General features: G+C 49.2%; 1 protein-coding gene across 5 annotated transcripts in view; it reads left to right on the top strand.

Moving 5' to 3' along the window:
• Positions 1-5,342: 5,342 nt before the first annotated feature.
• The window catches only part of SETD5 (SET domain containing 5), a 64,059-nt gene continuing 58,474 nt past the window's right edge, over positions 5,343-10,927 (top strand). For all 5 annotated transcript variants that reach the window (XM_053378462.1, XM_053378460.1, XM_053378459.1 and 2 more), the window contains exon 1: positions 5,343-5,530. The gene's annotated coding sequence lies outside the window, so the exon portion shown is untranslated. The remainder of the gene's footprint in view (positions 5,531-10,927) is intronic.

The raw sequence follows: 10,927 nt of genomic DNA, 5'->3' as shown, positions 1-10,927 counted from the left end.
GTGCTGTATAAATGATTAAAAATGTATGCAAGCTTCCAAGCGCGTCGTGTTTTTAATTAAACGATAAATTTGCATATACCTGACATCCTACATCGCATTTAAATGACTTGCATTATAGTAATATACTAGTCCGGGTAAATCTTACTTTGCGTCATCAGATTGCAGATGTTATTCAGCTCAGTTTTACTCAGGGTAGACCCACTGAAATTAACGAACATGACTAGGTTAGGTCCGTTAATGTCAGTAGGTCTACTCTGACTAAAGTTTGTTTGAATACCGCTCAATATCAGTGTTTACAAGTACTGTATATCAACAAACATGAAAAAAGGAAATTCTGCCTTAGTAGCAATATAAAAGTGCTGAGTTGAGGCATAGCTTCCAGTAAGCTCCAACACCAACTTGGGATCCTAAGCATACAATGGTACCTCAGGTTAAGAACTTAATTCGTTCCGGAGGTCCATTCTCAACCTGAAACTGTTCTTAACCTGAGGTACTACTTTAGCTAATGGGGCCTCCTGCTGCTGCCGCCACACCATTTCTGTTCTCATCCTGAAGCAAAGTTCTTAACCCGAGGTACTATTTCTGGGTTAGCAGTGTCTGTAACCTGAAGCGTCGGTAACGCGAGGTACCACTGTACAAATCTGCCACGAGGTTCCATGTTTTGAGCACGAAGCTGTTTGTGAGAAGAGAAACCCTTGAGATAAGCAAGGCCAAAAAAGTACACAAGTCTGGTTCATAGCAGGAATGAGAACCAATAGACTCTTAACCACAGATGTTCAGGGAGAAGGATTGTTCCTCTGTCATGTGGGAAGTTAAAATTCTATTGAATACATTTATCTTTATTTTCCTTTCCGCCACAGCACATCCTTTGCATGCCGAAGGTTCCGGTTCCAGTCTCTGGCATCTGAAAAAAGAGCAGGGAACATTGGATAGTGAAGAGCTCAGCCTGAGACCCTCAAGGACCACTGCCAGTCCGGGCAGACTGTGACTTGACTTGGATACAGTGGTACCTCAGGTTACATACGCTTCAGGCTACATATGCTCCGCTAACCCAGAAATAGTGCTTCAGGTTACAAACTTTGCTTCAGGATGAGAACAGAAATCGTGCAGCGGCGGCGCGGCAGCAGCAGGAGGCCCCATTAGCTAAAGTAGTGCTTCAGGTTAAGAACAGTTTCAGGTTAAGTACGGACCTCCGGAACAAATTAAGTACTTAACCCGAGGTACTACTGTACTTTAGTTGAGATTCCTGCATTGCAGGGGGTTGGACTAGATGACCTTGGGTTCCCTTCCAACTCTATATCGTTTTGTGAAATAACAGCAGAGGGCTACAGCGTTGGGGTCCTACTTGGGACTTCGCAGTGGCATTGGGTTTGCTGCTGCGGGATACAGGATGGTGGAGACGATGAGTTTTAGTCTGATTTGGCGGGACCTGGGGAACCTGGTGTCAGGAGCTTGTCCTACGCTTGAGTAGGACCTTTGCAGAGACACATGCCCAACTGGCATGTTCTCTCCCTCCTGGTCAATCGTTCGGGAGCTTCATTAGCTTTCTTCAGCCCGAACACCACAATGACCGATGCAAACAGACACTGGCACACTTCGGGATTCGCAGAGTCTTCACAGCTTGCGTGACAGACCTCAGCATTTTGGCTAATCTACTTTATTTACATATAAACACACACGGAGCACTGCAACATGGCTCCCTCTCTCTAGCATCGGACAGCAAAGAGAAAAAACAAAGGACAATAGTCACACTTCACGGAACACAGTAACACAAACATCCTGTCTCCATCACTTCCCACTCTGTGGAGTCATAACATACACCATCATACAACTCCCATGACTGCAACCATGGAGCAGGAATTCTAACACCTGGATGGTGGGCCCCAGCCCCCTTCAGACCCACCCAGCAGTCTGGGATGAGGGCAGTTGTAGTCCAGAAACATTTCATAGGCCTCAGGTGTTCCCATCCATCCCATCCCAGACTTTGGCAATAGCGGACTAGACGAACAAATACTTTGTAAAGCAGTTTTCTGGTTTCATATGACCAGGCAGTGAAGACTGCTGTCTATCACCTCCCCGCCCCCCAATATGAATTTAAGTTGTTGATGGAAGACCCAACGTGCCTGATGAAAGTGAGCAAGGGTATTTTTCACAGCGGCCAGCCCAGCGCTCTCAAAATGACCTGATTGTCCAGCGTGTACAATGCCTTTTTGGCCACCAGGTGCCGCTGTCTGTCCCCTGCTTTGCCACAGACATTGGGAGCAGCTGTGCCAGTTTCCTGTTCTCCACATCCTGGTGGAGGAGGGAGGCTGGACTGTTGCATTATGGGGCCTGATATAGAAACAGGGCTGTGGCGGCTGCTTCTCCTTTTTTTCTTTTTAAAGTGGGGGATGGGACTTCCAAAATCTCAGCCTACCGGAAGGCAGCCTCATGTCCCATTGCGCCGATGTTAAGTGTTACTACATCCTGCAAACGCAGACAGGGAATACCGAGATGGGAAGGGAGTTTTGGAGGGCCTAAGAACTAAAAATACAAGACTCTGGATTTGTGGATCTTGAGTTTAGACGTAACGCAGCCAGGACTTGCCGCTGGGTGACAAAGCAGATATTTAGTAGGTAAAGTTACACACACACACACACAAACATGCAGATAAGTGTCATGGGAAAAATCATCTGGTTTTCTGTGAGTCACGTAGCTCTGAAAAACAGCAGCCCTGCTAGAAAACAAAAAGGTGGATTGCTCTATCGTGTGTGTGCAATATGGAACACCATATATGTGCGTCTACACACCCTACTGGCAAACTGCCACATTGCAACATATCCCTGCAGTTCCCACTTTTTTCTCCCTGTCCTTGACTGTTACAGGATCTCCTTTCCTTAGTGGCAGCAACTTCAGAGGGAAGGCTGAGGCCCTCTCTCAGTGCCCACCAAACCCAGAGCTGCCGGATAGCTACGCCACTTCTGTCCCAGCATAATATACAGCAAAAGGGAATCAGCCTCAGCTAGAGCCACACGGCATTGCCAAACAGATCTTCTCTCCTCCCCTGCCACCAGCACCTTCCCCATACGTGCCTTTTACTTTGCGAGCCTCTGCCATTTCTGTTTGGCACCCATCGCTGGCGTTGTGTACTGAGTTTTAATTGCTCTGACCCATTTTGGGGAAGCAATCCCGGTCTGAGAAGAGGGACGAAAATATAACTATGCAGCCAGGGGCATGCTCATTAATTTCGCCAGGCTTAGGTGCACGCAGCTCGGCTGTGCAGCTTCCTGCTCTGCAGCAGACACAGGTCTGTGTTTAGCTGGTTCCCAAAGTGGGGGAAGGTGGGAGGGGGGTGGCAGACAAATCTACGCAGACACAGGAGAGAAGGTGGCTGAGAAAAGACTTCCTGGAACTGCAAATGTATCTAAAAGACACTTCAGATGACCAGAGGGCCACACTTGGCTTCTCTTCAAATGCAAGCAGGCTAGCAGCCCATCTAAATCAAGAATAGATATCAGAGTATGACCCACATAAGGTACAGAGAGTCTAGGGTACCAGACCAGGACTCCTCATGGACAGAGATGGGTGCTGCTTATACTGTATTAACACACCTGTGGCCTTGCAGATGTTGTAGGCAGGATTCTAATCAGCCTCACCCAGCACAGCCAAAGGTCATAGACCAGGTGAGCTGTTGTCCCACAGCACCTGAAAGTCCACAGATTCTCCATCTCTGCCCATGTGGAGTCCTGGTCTTATACCCCAGCCTCTAAACCTTGTACCTCTATATCACTCTAATCGATGTTGTTTCTTAGTGGCTGCCAAAGCTATCCAGAGCTGCCAAAGCTATCTTGACTTTCCAGAGGCGTAGCCCTTTTAGCCTATTGCGGCGAAAACAATGGAGACTTGTGTGGCACCTTAATGATTAACACATTGACTGCAGCATATGCTTTAATGCACTGCAAAATTTGATACTGGGCTTTCTCTGAATTCTGCGATAACATATCAACAGGCAAAAGGGCCTATTCGTGATGGAGCACTTGCAATGAGCACCTCAGGCCATCGCGGCACAACAGGAAGGGAGCTCCTCCGACCATCGCTTTTTACTCCATTGTTGGTACAGAACTGGTCTCGATCTCTCCCCACACGCGTTCCCTCCCTTCTTTAAAAAGTGCTGCTCCTCATTTTTAACACGACGCTTTGTGTGAAAGGGCGGACGGGCGTTAGAAAAGGATGTACGCCCAAATTCAGGCTGCGCAAGGAGAGCGGCAGATGAAATTACTGTGTGCACAGCACCGCCAATGTTTATAGAGAAGAAAACCGGCCCTTCCCTCCGAGGAAGGGTAAGCTACAAATTATTAGGGCCGCCGGATCTTGTGCACGCTTACTTGGGAACAAATCCCGGCTAATTCGGCAGGGCCCCGAGTAAATACGTGCATTATAGGCTTGGGATACAAGATCACGAGGAGGGGGGGAGCGCGAAGCGATGCAGAGCAGGCAAAGACAGTCGATCCTGGCGTGGGGAGGGCAGCAGGCGGACGGCGGAAAGACGAGAGGGCCGCCGCCGCCGCCACAATAGGGCTTATTGGCAAAGCCCGCATTACATCCTGCAGCAGTGCGAGCCCTAACCTGCCCTAAGTAACGAGAGCGCTTCCAGCCTAGCACACACCCCCTTTCCTGGCGCGAATCTCCCCTGCAGTCACCCCCGCCCGCCTGCAGCCCAGCCACCCAGGAGGAGGGTGCATGCGCCGTGTTGCAGCCAGCTCTTCCTCCCAGACCGGTTCTTCGGCGCGCATGCACAGAAGCGCCCTCCGGAGCCAGCGCTGAGCCCGGCCCCTCCCCGCTCCCATGCCACGTGTCCCCAAGCAGCACTTAACCCCACGTGGGACTGGCTAAAGACGAGCCAATCGGAAGATTGCCTCGCCCTTAAGCACGTAGAGCAGCAGACCCACGTGCGCAGAGGCGCGGGCAGCAGCCAAACTGCCCTGAACAGCTTCTCTCGCTCTCTCCTCCCTATTATAGAACCCATCCATCCACCCACCGCACCCGCACTGCTCTGAGCCGGGGAAAGCTGCCGCGCTTGCTTTTATAGCCTTTGCTGAGGCTGACGCGAAGCTGAGTGGCGTTTCCAACAACCAATAGGGCAGCGCCTCTGGGAAGCTGGCGGCGGCTGGGGCCGCTGGGGCTTACAGGGGGACGGGATGGGGGCGACCGCCTGCCCTAAGGGAAGGGGCCCAATAGGAGTCGGGAGAGGCGGGGGCGGGAGCGAGAGCGGAGGGGGTGGAGATCGCGCGGAAAAGCCGGCCAATGAGTGGGGCCGGTGGGCGTGGCTGGGGCGCCCCTGGCGCCAGCGCTGGGAATCCCCGTGCGCTCAGTGCCGTTTCCGCCCGGCCTGCTGAGGAGGAGCTGTTGGCTGTTCGCTGGTGCCGCGGAGGGGGAGGGGCCGCGGCCGCTGCTCTGTGGAGCTTGAGCTCTCGGTCCCGCCTGCCGCCTAGGAAACACCGTGGCGCCCAGCAGGGCCTAGTGCCGGGGGCCCGGGCAACGGGCCGGACAGGTCAGCCAAGGCAAATGAAGAGCAGGAAAAAGGGGGCGTGTGGGGTGAAGAGGGGACACCCGTTCCAAAGGCGGGAGGCGGGTGGGAAAGAGAGCCATGGAGGGGGAGGGGCGGGAAACTTATGGAGGTGGCGGCGGTGGTGAGGGGTTTTTTCTCGGTGCTCCTTCCTCTGCTCCAGCCCCTTCTCTCACCGCCTCCTTTCAAGCTCCCGCATCTTTCCAGCTGCCCCGGAACTCTCTCCACGCATTCCCTGCCCTGCTGTGGGGGGTTTAGGGGTGTGGGGGGCGGGGAGGGCCGAGAGAGGGAGAAGTCCCTCAGCCTGGCTCTTCCAGGGGAAGTGGAGCCTCTCCCGCATGTCGGAGGGGAAAGAAAGAGGTCGCACTCCCTGGCCTGCGTTGGACACCCCGGTTTCCCTGCACCTTTGGAGGCATCTGGATGTGAAGAGAGGGGTGCGTGTGAATGTGTATACATATACGTGTGTGCATATATATCTGTATATATACATACATTCACACGCACTCCTGTCTTTACATCCTGATACCTCCAAAGGTGCATAGGTGTGTGTATATATATTTCTATATACCTCCCTTTTTTGTGTGTCTGTGAGTGTGTGTGTGTGTGATTGGGGGTGCGTCCATGAGTGGGAATCCCCGCCGAGGTCTTCCCGCAGGGAGGGAAGGTGGTGGGACTGTTTTCCAGTTCGCTCCCACCCATCCCCCACCTTCCTCGCCGTGGGGGGTGCGGGTGAGCTTGCCTGGTGCCAGGCGCTGGAGGAGAGCGGGGGCGTCATGGCGAACCTGCGTGTCTGGTCCTGGAAGGGGTGGGAGGGAGAGTGGCCTCTGTGTGTGTGTGTGTTGTGAGAGGGAGAGAATGGGTGGTGGGGGAGGGGTGGTGGTTTGAAGGAACCTCTGAATTCATTCCTCTTTCGGGTTCCCAGGCAGGATTCTCTCGGTGCAGTGTGTATGTGTGCGTGTGTGGAGCAGGGTCGTGCTGGAGGTGGGGAAGTAGTCGGTCCAATCTTCTGTGGAAAGCCTACTGTGAGAATGTGGGAAAATCCCTTTCTGGGACGATGGCTTCCACTTCAAAGCAGCTGTTTGCCAGGAAAGGGTGTGTGTATGTGTGTGTGTGCGTGCGACCGCCCGTCTGTGCTCCTCTGTGAGTTCACCATTGCCTCCCCTCTGCTTCCACCCCTCCTCCTCCATGTGCTGAAGCAGCTTCCCCTGAGCTGCTGCTGCTGCTCCTTCCCTTCCCGCCCCCTCCCTTTCCTCGGCTGTCTGCTTCTGACTTGCTGGCTCCTTCAGGCAACGGGGGAGGAGGTGTTTGACCTGCATTTTCTGCTTTCTCATGGTGCTTGTGTGGCGATGGTGGTGCACTTTAATAATCCTCTTCTCCTTTTCCCTTGCCTGCTGCTGGAGGCTGCAGTATGGACCCCCTCCCCCAACTTTTTCATTGTCTGACGTGTGTGCTCTGTCAGGGTACTTTTTTCGGTTTTCTTGCATTGATCTCTGCGTCTTAATTGGTAACACAGCCCCTTGTAAACACAATAATAGTGCTGTGGGCAAGGTCGTCATAGTCTCCCCCCACTCTTGTCCCCCCAGCAGCTTGTCCTTGGGGTGCCAGTGGTCTGCTACTTGAAACAGAGCTGCCTTGAACTGAGACAAAAATCCTTTTTACAGTTTTGGGGAATGGTTTGTCTAGCAATCTGGGAAGTGGTTGGTGAGGTTAGAGAATGTCAGGAGCTTCTTCCTTGTGAAGTACCTAGCTGAGAGAGGTTTTGGTCTCTGCAGTTAACCAGTGGGGTCTCCTGTACCTCAGGCAGCAGCCCCTATGTTCAGGGAGATTTTTGCAGAATGGAACAAAATATGCTACTGGGATTCCTTTTGCTGAGGTTGGTGTTACTTTAAGGAGATAATGGCCCTTGCAGTGTGGCCTCCTGCAGTTTCTCTCCCTGGCCCATTATGTAATTGGAGTATTTAAGGCTCACTCAGGCAGAGGCTGTGGGCAGCACAATGAATTGGTTTTGTATTGTAGGGGGATGGGGCCATGGCCTCAAAACCCATGATTTTTGGCAGTGAAGACATAGGCCTGATTGCAAAAATGTTTTCCAAATGAGCTGTCGACACTTGAGGATATGGGTTACAGATTAGACAAAGACGGACTACTTCCTTAATGGCGTTCAGGACTCTCCCTTTTCACCTATGAAGGTGACATCAGGCAGTCTGCCCCCTCCCCCCCCTCCAGCTGGCCCAGGAAGTCGGTTTTGCTAGCTATGTCTTGCAGCGCAGAGGTGACCGAGGTTGTTGCTTTGGATCCTGTGGGTGAACGTTCAGAGCGTTGACAAGCAGCTAATGTTGGCTCTGGAGCTCTGGTTGCAACGTGAGAAGCTTCAGTAGTGTTGGCTGCTGTCTCCAGGGAAGGACAGCAGCACAACCTCCATTAGTGCTGCACTTAGGAGATGGCTGGTTCATGCACTGAGAGGGGACTCTTCTTTCTGGGGCATGCAAGCTTTCAACTAGGATGATGCAAATTGAGTTTTCACCCATCACTGTCACAGTCTTTGGGACTGCTTTTAGGATTTGGCCTGGATATCCAGGGATGTCTGTCTCCTTTACAGCCTTTGCAATTGCAAGAATTGATCTGATCTTTCTGAAGTGGGAGATGCAGCACTGTGATTACAGTTTGTCTGACTTTAGCTTCCCTTCCAGTAAATCAGAGAGCCAGATGCTTTGCTTATTGTTTGTAGTTCTCTTTCCTCCCCTTACATTGCCTGGGCCCCATTTGCCTTATTGACAGGAATTTCTGCTTTGTGCAATGGGTGTGTACAGCAGACACTAGCCTCCTAGCGCTGAGAGGATTTTCCATTCAGAGAGTGCAGTCAAAATATGACACATTTTGCAAGTGGTAGCAGAGCCCATTTGAAAGAATGGCCCCTTCCAGCTAGGTACCTGGGCAAAGCATACATGGAACTGCTTGAGGCAGGTTTACAACAAGTACACTGTTCCCCATCTAATACAACAGTGGTCTATTTCTGGTGCTTATAAATATCTGCTCCTGCTCAAGTATTGTGGTGCTTTAATATTCTTGCTTCTTGAAGTCTTACAGTCACCAAAGTCTAACCCCATGGTTAAACACTGTGATGCAGTCTTTCTTAAGGAGACACTGGCAGTTGTAAGGGGAAGACAGAGCTCCTCCTTGACATTGTCTTGTGTGCTGGATCTGTCAGGGAGCAGAGTGTTGAGGTGCCCTCCTCTGGTTGGTAAGGCATGGGCAGTTGCCTAATATCCATAACTGACAATATGGAGGAGGAGGGGAGCTTTCCTTGCAAGTGCTATTATATGTTTACACATCATGTGTGCCCCTCAACCATGATTTGATCCATTTGTCTAGGACTTAAGTGATTATGCTTGCTAAATCTCTGATTTGGTTGGTTTTGGTGGAGGCTGTTAAGATTGTGGTTTTGAGAACCCCTGGAATAGATGTTCAACACCCTTGAAAATGTTCTTTAAGCAACAGAAGAATCTGGCATGATTTGCCTACATTAAAGGGTGGCATTTGTGATGGTTTATACTGAAAACGATGACACTTTAAAATTGCATCCTGGTTTCATAATATGACATTAATGCAAAAACAAGCTGCAGGGTCTTTCATATTAAAAAAGTGTTTTTTAAAGCCTGCAGAGCTGCTTTAACACATAAGTCTAGGCTGCAACTCATTTTGGCAGATTTCTGTTATGAAGAAAGATATTTGTATTGCTGTGCTGGTCAGTGTTATCCTACAGTAACTGAGTACAAATGATTCTCATATTGAAAATGATCCTGAACAGTATGGTATATTTGAAATATTTCTAATTTCAAATATACCATACTGTTCAAGATAATTTTCAATATGAGAATTTGTAAAACTGAAAAAATAACTCATATTCCTGAGACCCAAAATGTTAGGAGCCCTAATAACCATACATGCTGGTTTTCTCCCCTCACACAGTTGGGGAGGAATCCTGATAAAATTCTTGATGTTTCTGCGCCTTGAGTGTCAAGGGTATTAGCTGGTTCTAGGAAAATGAATGTTTTTGCTAGAAAATGCTTGACTCAGATGCTACAATTTTTAAAAAACAAGAACTTTACAGTGCTTTTCTATTAATTTTAGCTATGATACTGAAGACCACTGTAAATCTTGAAGTGGCTTTTAGAGTGATTCTGTTGAGCTCATTTGGAAATAAGACTTCAGAGTAAGCAGTTTGATGATAGCTTCCTAACTGGTTGTAAAAACAGAAGTAAAGCAATACAAAGAACAGCAGATAAAGGCAAAAATGTGTGCCACCTGTTCCCTGCTCCAAAGCAACTGCAGTAGACCCTTGAGCTTGTCAGTGAGCAGTGCCCTAAGATCTTTAGTATTCACTTGAATTTCATTTCTGAATGCCACTGAAATGGAGCTAATGGCTGCATGTTCCATTCAGGACACAAACAGAATTAATTGTAGTGAGATCCTTCATTGGTCTTCAACATGGCCTGGAGCTCCTCTTCTGTATTCCACAGAAAATATTAAGCTGTTTTCAAGGCTGGGATACCCTGTTATCAGTCAACTCTGTGCTCCCTTCCCTCTAGTATATTAAGGAACATGCCAGGGAGCATGTGGCTTCTGAGTATCCGCTGGGCCTTTCAACCTACTTGTGTTTGAGGCCCCTTTCGTAGGGCCATTCCTTTTCTCATTCAGAACATTATTTTGTCACATCAGAATTGTTGTTAGAAACTCAGATTTATAAGCAAGGGGGCAAATGGCTCATTAAACCAATGTTGCAGTCGCCAAAACGGAATGTCTAGTTGCTATTTTGGGATAAGATGGCTCTAAAGTCTTGTTTTTCAAATGATGGACTTACCGTGATTGATTATTAGTTAAATATCTGGCTTGTACAGATTACAACCTTAAGCTAGGTTAAGAACTTTGAGAACTTTATCCAGGAACAGTCCACATATATATTGACCTATTTCTACTTCTTTTTCTTAATGGTGACATGGACCATTCATGATGTAAGAATACTGTAGTCTTCACAACTGTGAGCAGGGGTGGGGGTGGGGTAGGTGAAAAAAAGCATTTTGGTTCCTGAAATTCATTATGATTGTGCAGTCAAAATATAACTGATAGAATTCTACAGGATGTGGTATTAGTGTGTGAAAACAGTTAAGATCCATGGAATTGCACTTTTGTGCACCTTTTATCAAATGGAATTTCAGTTTGTAAGTCACACTGGTGTGGTTGCCTACATTAAGATGCTTTGTGCCCTTTGTATGTTAGGTAGCACACATTTTGGTCCCTTAAGCCAGACTGCAAAAACACTACAACAATGCAGTTTTGTGGGGATGTTGACTTGTAGAAAACATAAGGGCAATAGAAACCGGT

This window comes from Podarcis raffonei, chromosome 2, assembly GCF_027172205.1.
Source record: "Podarcis raffonei isolate rPodRaf1 chromosome 2, rPodRaf1.pri, whole genome shotgun sequence".
NCBI lineage: Eukaryota > Metazoa > Chordata > Lepidosauria > Squamata > Lacertidae > Podarcis > Podarcis raffonei.
Note: the sequence above shows the minus strand (reverse complement) of the source record. Positions and strands in the feature narration are given on the sequence as shown.